Source organism: Marmota monax, unplaced genomic scaffold (genome assembly GCF_021218885.2).
Source record: "Marmota monax isolate L192 unplaced genomic scaffold, Marmota_monax_Labrador192_F-V1.1 WCK01_AAM20220418_F8-fsc00059, whole genome shotgun sequence".
In the NCBI taxonomy this organism is placed as follows: Eukaryota; Metazoa; Chordata; class Mammalia; order Rodentia; family Sciuridae; genus Marmota; species Marmota monax.
Window position 1 is genome coordinate 2,785,766 of NW_026693595.1, and position 14,757 is coordinate 2,800,522.

Consider the following 14,757-nt stretch of genomic DNA (forward strand, 5'->3'; position numbering starts at 1 on the left):
TCTGCAGGCATTCCATATATTCATACAGAACTTTCCTCAAGAACTAGCTGACTGAATACAAATACCTTCACTGCCCTGAAATTTGTCCCAGTCAAATCCTGTCTTTCAAACTCTGTATAATAGAAGGTTTGAGTCTCCATCCAAGTTCTTGTTTAAATATTTAAACAGATTTTCTTTCCTTTCTTCCCCTTTTGAAAGAACTGGCCCTGACTTTTGGCATTAATGCTACCCATCACTTGTAAAGGTTGCTGATCTTCCTGGTTGGAAGTTAGAGAGGATCATAATTTGTTGATACAAAAAAAGTCAGACCCGCCACTGAACAGGAGGATAAGATGGCTTTGGCTCTTCTCTATTAACTACAATGTAGTAGTAATTCTCCCACCACTAGAAATGAAAATCTTATTGACTGTTATTCAGCAATTTCTAGAAATTAGGTAAGTTAAGCAATAGCTGAAAGACAAATTGTACAGATTGTGACCAAGACCAGAGTTTGCAAACGCCTGGTATCTATTTGCTAGAAAGTTGTGCTTTGGGGGCGCACACGCGCGCACATGCATATATTTTATTTGCTTTATTTTAAACATACTCATTAGATACTTTTTAGAATATTGAGATATTTGGGGTGTGGTGACCTATACCTGTAATCCCAGGGACTCCAGAGGCTGAAGCAGGAGCATTGCAAGTTCCAAGCCAGACTCAGCAACATAGTGAGACTCTCAGCAAGTTTGTGCGATCGTTTCTCAAAATTAAAAAAGATAAAAAAGGACTGGGGACATAGTTCAATAGTAAAAAACTGCATTCAGTTCTCAGTACTTCTGAATAAATAATATTAAATTAAAAATTGGGATATTTTTGCAAAAATTTCACATTCCAGTGTTTCTTCAAAAATCATAAGCTCCAGAACAATGGACTGTCTAGAGGGTGGGCATTATTTTACTATGTGTGTGGGCTTATTATTGGATTCTTTATTCAACTTTATTCACATATTCTTTATACTTTTTCCAACATCACACTTCCTTGGTTTCTATTGCTTTGGAGTGAGTTTAGAAGGCAGGTATTACTCCAATATCATCAATTTCCAACATTAATTTAGCTTTGATTGCTTTAGATTCTTTGTTTTTCCAAATAAATTTTAGAATCTATAGAAAATTTCCTGATTGGACATTGCTCAGAACTGCATTGAATGTATAGATGAGTTTGGTGACAATTGACATTCTAATATATTGGATCTCTAAATATTGTATAGGTATATATATTTATATTTCCAAGCCATTTTAAGTTTTTCTTTATTCTTTACGGTTTCTTGCAGATATTTTGCCTGTCTTTGATAATTTTTTCCTGAGTATTTTATATTTCATTATTCAGTTATAAATAACATTATACTTTTAATTTCATTGTACAATTCATCATTGCTAATATTAAGAAATACAATAGATTTTTCCCATTCACTTCATGTTTTGTGACTTTGTTAAATTTACCTAGTAGCTGTGAAGTTTTTCATGGATTCTTCATGACATTCTACATACCTGAGCTATCTTTAAATAATGACAGTTTTACTTGTTTCTTTTCAATTTTACTTATATAGTCAAATTACTTCTTTATTGTGCTGACTAGGACTTCCAGTATAATGTGGAAGAAAAGTTATAAGAGAAGGCATTTTTGTCTTATTCCCTATCATAGGGAGAAAACTTCAAGTATTTTATCATTAAATGTAATAGCATTTATGGGTTCTATGTAGATGACTTTTCTCAGATTAAGGAAGTTTTCTTGTATCCTTAGTTGGGTGAGGTTTTTGTTTTGTCTTTACTTCATAAATAGAAGTTGATTTATTTAAGTGCTTTTTCAACATCTCTATTATATGATTTTTCTCTATGAATGTCATACATATTGACTATCAAATGTCAAACCAATTTTGCATTTTTAGGTAAATTCCACTTTCCTATTATGTATAATTCTTTCTAAATATATTTCTGGATTTTATTTACCAATACTTAATTAAGGAGTTTGGATTCTATATTCATGGGGATACTAGTTTGTGTAATTTTTGTATCAATTATTCTGCCTCCATAAAATGTATTAGTGTATGTTTCTTTGTCTTTTACTTTCTGAAAGAATCTGTGTAAAACTGGTATTATTTCTTCTCTAAATATTTGATAAAAGTCACCAGTGAATCCATCTGGACCTGGTTGGAAGTTTTAAGTTATTAAATCAATGTAGATTCTGATAATGCAGTTCTGATTATAAATGTTTTCATAACTTGCATTTTTTTAGGATATTTGTACATTTTACCTATATCACTGAAATTATCAATCAGCATCAAGTGTTCAGAATGATCTTCTTAAATCTTAAAATCCAAAAAGTCTGTAGTTACAATCCTTCACTCAAAGTTGGTAATGGAAATTCTTTTTTTTTTACCCATTGGTAAGACCTATAAAAATTTTAACAATTTTGTTAATTTTTTCAAAACAAACTACTGTTGACTTTATTGATTTTTATACTGTACTCACTAGTGATTTCTGTATTTATTTGTGTTTTCTCCTATTTTTTTTTCTATTTGATTTGGATTTAATTTGCTTTTATTTTTCTCACTTCTTAACAACATATAAGCATAGATCATTAACTTTCCATCTTTCTTTTTTCCTTCTGTAAGCAATGAGATATAAATTTCCCTCTACGGATGCTTCAGCATCTGTTGAATTATTTTCATAGCTTTTGTTTTTAATCACAGTTTTATTACTGGATTTCCTGATAAAATATTTCACTTTATAGCTATAATTATAGCATTGATATTTTAAATACATAATATGGCAATGCTTTCAGGGCATTGGCAAATAACTCTTAAAAGTCAGAAACACAAAATATTTTTCTGGTAAAGACAATTTCACTGTGAGAAAACATGCTTTTTAGGCTGATTTTTTTTTTAAAAAAACAACTTTATATTTGAAAAATAGCAAATCATCAAGTTACATGTGAAATTTATCAACAATCATATATATATATATGTGTGTATATATATATATATATATATATACACACACATATATATATATATATATAGTGAACTATCTTGCTCTTTATTAACAATTTTCAACATTCAAAGAGGAAGAACAAAATTGATCAAAATTAATTCCATATCTTTTAATGTTAGTCAAGTCCGAAATCAGACTTTCGTATAATTGATATATAATTGCATATATGTTTATTTCAAATTGTCCAAACTAAAATGTAAGTTTTGTTTTTAAATTTTTGTTCATTTTTTCGCAGTTATTCAACATTCTGAGAATCATTGTCGCTTGAAGAAATGGGAAAATGTTTAATGTAACCAACTTAATTTTTCTAGCCCAAAATATTAATCATTCCTTTCCATGTTTCTGTACTTTAATGTTTGTTGGATTTTTCAGTGTGAGACTAAGGAAAGAGATGAGTCCTATTCAGTGGTACCCTTAGAGTTGAGGTCAGCTGTAAAGGATACATGTCCTTCCACTTGGTAGAAGTATTCCTTCCTTTTTTTTTCTTCTTCCTCATTCTACTTTCTTGCCTTCTTCCTTTTCTTCTTCCTTCCTTCCTATGTTATTTCCTTAATGGAAGAGAGTATACTTTCTTGGATTAAATACACATGACAGAAAAAAACATAACATCAGTTCTTTTTTATATATATAATTGAGTTGGGACATTGGATGGAGTGTGTTGCACATTCAATAGTGGCCCTTTATCTAAGTAACTGGTAGTGCTCAGTTTCTTCATGAAGTTCAAGAAAAATGAATGATAAAAAGAAGTCATGAAATCACCACTGGGACATGCAAGAGCTGAATCAGTTGCATATGGGAGAATAAGAAAATGTGATATAGCTCGTGGAAATTGAAGTAGAGAAAAACTTGGAAGAAGCCATTGGAAGTATGTTTAAAAGAAAGGACAGGGGCTGAGGTTGTGGCTCAGCGGTAGAGTGCTCTCCTAGGATGTCAAGCCGCTGGGTTCAATTCTCAGAACCAAATAAAAATGAATAAATACAATAAAGGTATTGTGTCCAACTACAACTAAAAAATATTTTTTAAAAAAGAAAGAAAAGAAAGGACAACTGACTTAAGAATAAAAATGGGCAAAAGATTTGAGGAGGAAATATCCCTGAAATTCATTGGCTCCATCAGCTATGCGTGAATGCTTATCAAAATAATTTGTGCCCAAAATATGATAATGGATCAATATTCTGAGGTTTCATAATATAGGATCACATTATTAAGCAGTGAACATGAAAATTTGAGCCAATGTATAGATATGAGAAGACCAAAAAATAAAATGTCAAGTGTAAAAAGAAGCCATGCATATAAAAATTAATCTCTGTATAAACTTTCATTATTTAAAGATATCTATATCTAGGTATCTATCTATATCTATATCTATATCTATCTATCTATTTATCTATATCTATCTATCTATTTATCTATATAAAGAACAAAACACACATGAGGATGATAATTCAAAATTCAGGAAAGCATTATCTCTGGAAAGAAAGAAGAGTGGAATTGTTTAGGAATCTACCAAGGGCTTCACTTGAAAGTACTTTTTTTTTTTTTTAAATGGTAGAGGATGCAAACAAAACCCAGGATCTGATCTCTGTTTATGTTTGGAAGATGTTTCAAATTAGCCTTGAGTTTCTTCTTCTTCTTTTTTTTTTTCTTTTTTCACTTTTGTTTCCTTAGAAAACATTGTTATAGTCCTCTAAAATCCTTTTTTTTTTCTTACTCTGTGGTACTGGGGATTGAACTCAGGGATACTTTACCACTGAGCTACATTCCCAGCCCTTTTTATGTTTTATTTTGAGACAGAGTCTCACTAAGTTGCCCAGGCTGGCCTTGAACTTGCAGTCTTCCTGCCTTAGCCTCTTGAGTAGCTGTAATTACAAGTGTATCTTGCTTAAAATCCTTCTTAATTATCAAAGGATACTGCCACCTGTTAAAATCCTATATACACTTCTGTAACATTTGTGAAGTTTGGGTTGGAATGAATCTTTATCTTTGGCTGTTTTTTTTTTTCCCCTAGACATTGGGAAAAATAAGTATAGATTTAAATGATACCCCAGCTGCCAACTTCCTTCATCTCAGGACATTTTCAGGACTGCAAAAGATAAGAAACCAGGAGTTCCTGATAATGTCATTCCATGAGACTTGAAGAACAAAGGTCTCCAACTGGGCAGCAAAGCTTGCTCCTTTCATCTTTTAGCATAATGTTCCTTCATTTAACATAGGATATATATTATTATGGATATGGCAGGGGAATTTGAAAGAAACATTTGCAATAGGAAGAAGGACAATTACATTTATATAAACTTTTTCAAAATTTATTTATTTATTTATTGAGTGTGGGTATTAAACTCAGGACCTTGCACATGATGGGCAAACACTGTAACACTGAAATACATTCCCAAATGGCTTTTATTTTATTTTGAGACAACTCACTAAATTGGCCAGGCTGGCCTGAAACTTGTAATCCTCCTGCTTCAGGCTACTGAGTAGTTGGGATGCACAGACATTCTTGAAACCATCCTGCTGTATCTCCCAAGATACAAGTTATTTGAATGCAATCCTTACATTTTCCTAATAAATGCAAGTATTATTTTTTTCTGATGCAAGTAGTTTAAAAAATTTTACTTCCAAATTAACCCAGAAATACTGGAAAGTGATAAAGTGTCCTCAAGGTCCTAATAATTAGCACATGATAAAACCAAGTAAAATGTTGATTCTTATTAGTAGAATTGAAATACATACACACTTTTCCTGAGTTTGAATCCTTACCCTGTCTAATACTAGCTGTAGATCTTAATCAGTTATTACAATTCTCTATCCTCATGAAATCAGAATAATAAGAGTACCAACACTAGAGTTGCCAAGAGGATTACATAAGACCTTAAAAGAGAGCCTAGCCATGCAAGTGCCTCGAGACCTGGCAATTACAATTCTATGCATTTATTCCAGAGAAACGAAAAATTTTGCTCCCATGAAAATCTTTACATGAATGTTCATAGCAGCTTTATCTACTCTGGTCTCAAATTAAAGTCATCATGATTTAAAATGCAGATTCTATTTTTTTTTTTAATTTTTTATTGTTGGCTGTTCAAAACATTACATAGTTCTTGATATATCATATTTCACAATTTGATTCAAGTGGGTTATGAGCTCCCATTTTTACCCCATATACAGATTGCAGAATCACATCAGTTACACATCCATTGATTTACATATTGCCATACTAGTGTCTGTTGTATTCTGCTGCCTTTCCTATCCTCTACTATCCCCCCTCCCCTCCCCTCCCCTCCCCTCCCCTCTTCTCTCTCTGCTCCCTCTACTGACTTTCGTTTGTCCCCCTTATATTATTTTTCCCCTTCCCCTCACTTCCTCTTGTATGTACTTTTGTATGACTCTGAGGGTCTCTTTCCATTTCCATGCATTTTCCCTTCTCTCTCCCTTTCCCTCCCACCTCTCATCCCTGTTTAATGTTAATCTTCTTCTCATGCTCTTCGACCCTACTCTGTTCTTAGTTACTCTCCTTATATCAAAGAAGACATTTGGCATTTGTTTTTTAGGGATTGGCTAGCTTCACTTAGCATAATCTGCTCTAATGCCATCCATTTCCCTGCAAATTCTATGATTTTGTCATTTTTTAATGCAGAGTAATACTCCATTGTGTATAAATGCCACATTTTTTTTATCCATTCATCCATTGAAGGGCATCTAGGTTGGTTCCACAGTCTAGCTATTGTGAATTGTGCTGCTATGAACATCGATGTAGCAGTGTCCCTGTAGCATGCTCTTTTTAGGTCTTTAGGGAATAGACCGAGAAGGGGAATAGCTGGGTCAAATGGTGGCTCCATTCCCAGCTTTCCAAGAAATCTCCATACTGCTTTCCAAATTGGCTGCACCAATTTGCAGTCCCACCAGCAATGTACAAGTGTACCCTTTTCCCCACATCCTCGCCAGCACTTGTTGTTGTTTGACTTCATAATGGCTGCCAATCTAACTGGAGTGAGATGGTATCTTAGGGTGGTTTTGATTTGCATTTCTCTGACTGCTAGAGATGGTGAGCATTTTTTCATGTACTTGTTGATTGATTGTATGTCCTCCTCTGAGAAGTGTCTGTTCAGGTCCTTGGCCCATTTGTTGATTGGGTTGTTTGTTCTCTTATTGTTTAATTTTTGGAGTTCTTTGTATACTCTGGATATTAGGGCTCTATCTGAAGTGTGAGGAGTAAAGATTTGTTCCCAGGATGTAGGCTCTCTATTTACCTCTCTTATTGTATCTTTTGCTGAGAAAAAACTTTTTAGTTTGAGTAAGTCCCATTTGTTGATTCTAGTTATTAACTTTTGTGCTATGGGTGTCCTATTGAGGAATTTGGAGCCCGACCCCACAGTATGTAGATCGTAGCCAACTTTTTCTTCTATCAGACGGCGTGTCTCTGATTTGATATCAAGCTCCTTGATCCATTTTGAATTAACTTTTGTGCATGGCGAGAGAAAGGGATTCAGTTTCATTTTGTTGCATATGGATTTCCAGTTTTCCCAGCACCATTTGTTGAAGATGCTATCCTTCCTCCATTGCATGCTTTTAGCCCCTTTATCAAATATAAGGTAGTTGTAGTTTTGTGGATTGGTTTCTGTGTCCTCTATTCTGTACCATTGGTCCACCCGCCTGTTTTGGTACCAGTACCATGCTGTTTTTGTTACTATTGCTCTGTAGTATAGTTTGAAGTCTGGTATCGCTATACCGCCTGATTCACACTTCCTGCTTAGCATTGTTTTTGCTGTTCTGGGTCTTTTATTTTTCCATATGAATTTCATGATTGCTTTCTCTATTTCTACAAGAAATGCCATTGGGATCTTGATTGGCATTGCATTAAACCTATAGAGAACTTTTGGTAATATCGCCATTTTGATGATGTTAGTTCTGCCTATCCATGAACAGAGTATATTTTTCCATCTTCTAAGATCTTCTTCTATTTCCCTCTTTAGGGTTCTGTAGTTTTCATTGTATAAGTCTTTCACCTCTTTTGTTAGGTTGATTCCCAAGTATTTTATTTTTTTTGAAGATATTGTGAATGGAGTGGTTGTCCTCATTTCCATTTCAGAGGATTTGTCGCTGATATACAGGAATGCCTTTGATTTATGCGTGTTGATTTTATATCCTGCCACTTTGCTGAATTCATTTATTAGCTCTAATAGTTTCTTTGTAGACCCTTTTGGGTCTGCTAGGTATAGAATCATGTCATCTGCAAATAGTGATAATTTAAGTTCTTCTTTTCCTATTTTGATGACTTTAATTTCTTTCATCTGTCTAATTGCTCTGGCCAGTGTTTCGAGAACTATGTTGAACAGAAGTGGTGAGAGAGGGCATCCCTGTCTTGTTCCAGATTTTAGAGGGAATGCCTTCAATTTTTCTCCATTCAGAATGATGCTAGCCTGAGGCTTAGCATAGATTGCTTTTACAATATTGAGGAATGTTCCTGTTATCCCTAGTTTTTCTAGAGTTTTGAACATAAAGGGATGCTGTACTTTGTCGAATGCTTTTTCCGCATCTATCGAGATGATCATATGATTCTTATTTTTAAGTCTATTGATGTGGTGAATAACATTTATTGATTTCCGTATATTGAACCAGCCTTGCATCCCAGGGATGAATCCTACTTGATCATGGTGAACAATTTTTTTGATAAGTTTTTGTATTCGAGTGGCCAGAATTTTATTGAGGATTTTTGCATCTAGGTTCATTAGAGATGTTGGTCTGTAGTTTTCTTTCTTTGAAGTGTCTTTGTCTGGTTTAGGTATCAGGGTGATGTTGGCCTCGTAGAATGAATTTGGAAGTTCTCCCTCCTTTTCTATTTCCCGAAGTAGCTTGAAAAGTATTGGTATTAGTTCCTCTTTAAAGGTTTTGTAAAACTCTGCTGTATACCCATCCGGACCTGGGCTTTTCTTAGTTGGTAGTCTTTTGATGGTTTCTTCTATTTCCTCAATTGATATTGGTCTGTTTAGGTTGTCTATATCCTCCTGACTCAATCTGGGCAGATCATATGACTTAAGAAATTTATCTATGCCTTCACTATCTTCTAATTTATTGGAGTATAAGGATTCAAAATAATTTTTGATTATCTTCTGTATTTCTGAAGTGTCTGTTGTGATATTGCCTCTTTCATCCCGTATGTTAGTAATTTGAGTTCTCTCTCTTCTTCTCTTCTCTAGCATGGCTAAGGGTCTGTCGATTTTGTTTATTTTCTCAAAGAACCAACTTTTAGTTTTGTCAATTTTTTCAATTGTTTCTTTTGTTTCGATTTCATTAATTTCAGCTCTGATTTTAATTATTTCTTGCCTTCTACTTCTTTTGCTGTTGTTTTGCTCTTCTTTTTCTAGGATTTTGAGATGAAGTATGAGATCATTTATTTGTTGGTTTTTTCTTTTTTTAAGGAATGAACTCCAAGCAATGAATTTTCCTCTTAGAACTGCTTTCAATGTGTCCCATAGATTCCGATATGTTGTGTCTGTGTTTTCATTAATCTCTAAGAATTTTTTAATTTCTTCCTTGATGTCTTCTATAACCCATTGATCATTCAGTAACCTATTGTTCATTCTCCAAGTGATGTATTCTTTTCCCTTCCTTCTTTTATCATTGATTTTCAGTTCCATTCCATTATGATCAGATAGGATGCATGGTATTATCTCTACTCCTTTATATTGTCTAAGAGTTTCCCTGTGACATAATATATGATCTATTTTTGAGAAGGATCCATGTGCTGCTGAGAAAAAAGTGTAACTGCTTGATGTTGGGTGGTATATTCTATATATGTCAATTAAGTCTAGGTTATTAATTGTGTTATTGAGTTCTATAGTTTCCTTATTCAACTTTTGTTTGGAAGATCTGTCCAGTGGTGATAGAGGTGTGTTGAAGTCTCCCATGATTATTGTATGGTGGTCTATTAGACTCTTGAACTTGAGAAGAGTTTGTTTGATGAACATAGCTGCACCATTGTTTGGGGCATATATATTTATGATTGTTATGTCTTGTTGGTGTATGGTTCCCTTGAGCAATATGTAATGTCCCTCTTTATCCCTTTTGATTAACTTTGGCTTGAAATCTGTTTTATTTGATATGAGTATGGATACTCCTGCTTGTTTCCGAAGTCCATATGAGTGATATGATTTTTCCCAACCTTTCACCTTCAGCCTATGTATGTCTTTTCCTATCAAATGCGTCTCCTGTAGGCAGCATATTGTTGGGTCTTGTTTTGTGATGCATTCTACTAGCCTGTGTCTCTTGATTGGTGAGTTTAAGCCATTAACATTTAGGGTTATTATTGAGATATGGGTTGTTCTTCCAGCCATATTTGTTTATTTATGTTACTAAACATGGTTTGTTTTCCTCTTTGATTATTTTCCCCCCTTTAGTGTCCTACCTCCCACTGTTGGTTTTCATTGTTATTTTCCATTTCCTCTTCCTGTAATGTTTTGCCAAGGATGTTTTGAAGAGATGGTTTTCTAGCTGCAAATTCTTTTAACTTTTGTTTATCGTGGAAGGTTTTAATTTCATCTTCCATCCTGAAGCTTAATTTCGCTGGAAACACAATTCTTGGTTGGAACCCATTTTCTTTCAGTGTTTGAAATATGTTATTCCAGGATCTTCTAGCTTTCAGAGTCTGTGTTGAAAGATCAGCTGTTATCCTGATTGGCTTACCCCTAAATGTGATCTGCTTCCTTTCTCTTGTAGCTTTTAAAATTCTCTCCTTATTCTGTATGTTGGGCATCTTCATTATAATGTGTCTAGGTGTGGGTCTCTTATGATTTTGCACATTCGGCGTCCTGTAGGCTTCTAGGATTTGGGGTTCTGTCTCATTCTTCAAGTCTGGGAAGTTTTCTCGTATTATTTCATTGAATAGATTGCTCATTCCTTTGGTTTGAAACTCTGTCCCTTCCTGTATCCCAATGACTCTTAAATTTGGTCTCTTGATGTTATCCCATATTTCTTGGATGTTCTGCTCATGGTTTCTTAACAGTCTTGCTGAGCTGTCTATGTTCTTTTCAAGTTGAAATACTTTATCTTCATTGTCTGATGTTCTGTCTTCTAAGTGTTCTACTCTGCTGGTAGTATTCTCAATTGAGTTTTTAAGTTGGCTTATTGCTTCCTGCATTTCTAGGATTTCTGTTTGTTTGTTTTTTATAACCTCTATTTCCCTGTATAGTTGATCTTTTGCTTCTTGGATTTGTTTATGTAATTCATTGTTGAAGTGATCTTTCATTGTCTGATTTTGCTGTCTGATGTCTTCCTTGAGACTCCAGATCATCTGAAGCATGTATATCCTGAATTCTTTATCTGACATTCCATCTGCTGCAGCTATTACCTCTTCTAACGTTGAGTTGACCTGCAATGCTTGTGGTCCTTTCTTTCCTTGTCTCTTCATACTGTTCGCATTCCTTTCTACTTGGTGAAACTGTTGTGCTATTGAATTTTCCCCCTATATATTTATATTGGTCTTGTATAGTTGCAAAGTCGCCCTCGCAGGCGCGGGCGGCGGCTCTGTCCCTCTGCGGGCCGCTAGGCTTGTTCTGTCCGTGGTCACAGTTCTGTCTACTTTGCAGGCGCAGGCAGCGGCACTGCCCCTCTGCAGGCCTCTGGGGCTGTACTGCCAGTGGGTCGCAGGTGCGCCTACCTTGCAGGCGCGGGGGGGGGGGCGGCTCTACCCTTCCTCAGGCCACTGGGCCTGTTCTGTCTCTCGGTTGCAGGTCTGGCCTGTTCTGATGGTGGTCACAGTTCCGTCTACCTTGCAGGTGCTGGGGGGAGGGGGCGGCTCTGCCTCTCAGCAGGACGCTGCTCCTCTTCTGCCGGTGGGTTGCAGGCCCGCCTACCTTGCAGGAGTGATTGGAAGCTCTCTAGATTCTATTTTTATTCAGGTATGATGAGACTGACAGATTGAAAAGATAGTTTGTGATCCATTCACAGATCTATGAGTAAGGGACATGCCACACCATGCAGGGCCACATGGGGAAGGGGAAACACCAGGGCCATTAGGATAATGAAGAAGTAGGAAGAAAATATGAATAAGACCCTTAATTCTGATTTCTACACGAAGGAATAAGTATGGCAGGGCAAGCAGGTTTAGGATTGGCTAGTTTGAATCATTTCAGCAGGTTCTGGGGTATGTAAATACACACACACACACACACACACATATTTTACAAGTTGGGCTGTTTCAACTTGTCTGGTACTAGACCCTGGATAATGAAAGTAGAGGAAAATTGACTTGGGGTGTAAGATCTTGATAGAGAGAAGTGCTGTGGGTTCTACATTTGGTCAGTTTGCATGTAAAAAGTATAGTTACCAGGGAGTCATTATCTGGAGGAATTTTCTGGACTTGGGGGGTGTTTTCTTTAGGGTCAGTAAGGCCCCATGCCAAAATATCACACAAACCCAGATGTGATACATCTATGCTATGGAATACTATTCATCAGTAAAAAGGAATAAATTACTGATACATTTCAACTTCGAAGAGTCTCAACACATGGGATGGTGTGATAGTGGGAGCAATGGTGGTGATGATGGTGGTGTTGGTGGTTGGGGCAGTGGTTGGGATCGTAGTGGCAGTTGGAGCGGTGATGGTGGTAGATATGTTGTTGTTGTCATTGGTGGTGGTGGTTGAAATAGTGTGGTTGGAGTGGCAGTGGTGATGGTGGTGGTGTTGGTAGTGTTGGTAGGGGTGTTGTTGCTATTGGTGGTTTAGGGAGAAAGAATATTGTAGATGATGGTGGTGATGATGGTATATGTTGTTATAAAACAAGAGTAGGCAAGATCCACGTGACTATGCTGTTCTATACCTTGATGACATCAATGTCAATATCTTCATTGAAATATTGTACTACAGTTTTATACTATGTTGCCATTATGCAAAATTGGGTAACTTATATATAGCATTTCTACATATTGTTTCTTACAATTTAATGTATGTCTACAACAATCTTGAAATTAGAAATATAATTACAAAAAATTCCCTGTCCCATAGTTGCAGTTTATCAAATATTAATTATTTAAAAATATGATTTGCTTTAAGATCCTAGTAAATTCACTATTGAAATCATCAGATTAGATTGATTCATTAATTTCCAGTATTGATTTAGCAAATACTTGCTGATGCTTATCATGTATAAGATCTCATAAATTAGGTATGAAGGCATGCCTCTTGCTCTCATGTTACCCAAATACAAAGAGGAAAGAAGGAATTGCTTGCTGATCATATGACCAGAAGCATATGAAATAGTTAGAAGTAGGATTTGGAGCCAGGGAGTTGCCTGTTGAATGCCCTCAATTACAATCTGTATTTTATTAAACAAGTTAGTTAACCTCTTTATTTCTGTAGCCTCATCTATAAAGTAATGATGAAAGGAATTTACTCTTTCAGTGTTGTTTTGAAGTTTAAATGAGACACTATATTACCTTAATCTTTTAATAAATATCAACTGAATACCTTTTACTTGACGTTGTACTAGATCCTGGGGACCCAACAATGCTTAAAAAAAGTTATGTCAGACTTCATGAAGTTTAAAATCTGGTGGATCTTTGATACTCACATAGATTTGCTAAGGAATTAAATGCTTACCTTGCACCCTTAAATATCCCAATGCATCTATAGTTTGAAATGAGTGAAAGTACCTAATGTTTGCTGCTACATATGCTGGATGTGTTCTAAAACTGTGTATGTAAGCTGAAGTATATATATTTCCTTTGTAATTTCACTAGTATGCTATCTTCATATATGTTTGTATTTTGATGGGAAGCAAGTCTTACCACTTACTTAGCAAGTGATCTATAAATAATAACATAAAATATAGGGAAATATATATAAAATATTATATGAATATAAAGATAATTTCTTTCATGGAAAACTTTTTGGAGGATGTGGCATTTGAGCTGGACCTTGAAAAAATGAATAAGAAAATAAGCATCCCTCAATCAGACCTAATTGAAGAAGTTTAACTCAGATCAAGTTCTCAAAACAAAGGAGGACTTTATAGTAAACTTAAACATTCAGTAACATTCTTTCTTTATTTATTTTTTGTACTGAGGATTGAACTCAGGGTCACTCAACCACTGAGCCATATCCTCAGCCTTATTTTGTATTTTATTTAAAGATAGGGTCTCACTGAGTTGCTGAGTGCCTCACTGTTGCTGAGGCTGGCTTTGATCTAGTGATCCTCCTGCCTCAGCCTCCCAGGTTGCCGGTAACATTCCTCATAATTTCATTTCACCTGTGAACAGCACCTAAAATATCTGCCATGCAACTTTGGCTTCTGAGGCTAGAAAATCTTAATGCATTGACTTGGTTAAGTTCTCTTAAATCTTTGAGCTGAATATACTACTAATGATTTTTTTCTAAACTCAGTGTATGAAGTATCTTACTGCTCTGAAATGATGCAGTGGGCTTTGAGGTTGGAGTGGCAATTATTTATGTCAGTCCCTCTTTTACTCAATAGTATTTTCCAGAAAACAGCCATTCAAATAATCAGTGTTCAGTTTTTTTCCCCTTTAGATCATTTGAAGGTAATTGAATCTTTTCTCTAAAGAAATCCTTAGAACTGTTAGCAAAGACACCTCAAATTTTACATAAAGAATTCTGTAAAATGTTTGAAAGAAATTTTAATTGTTAGACCTGGAAGATAGCTATATATTTTTTCTGAAAGCATTCATGTTCTTGTCACTAGTTTTCTAGTTGACATTACCCAATGTTTGAATT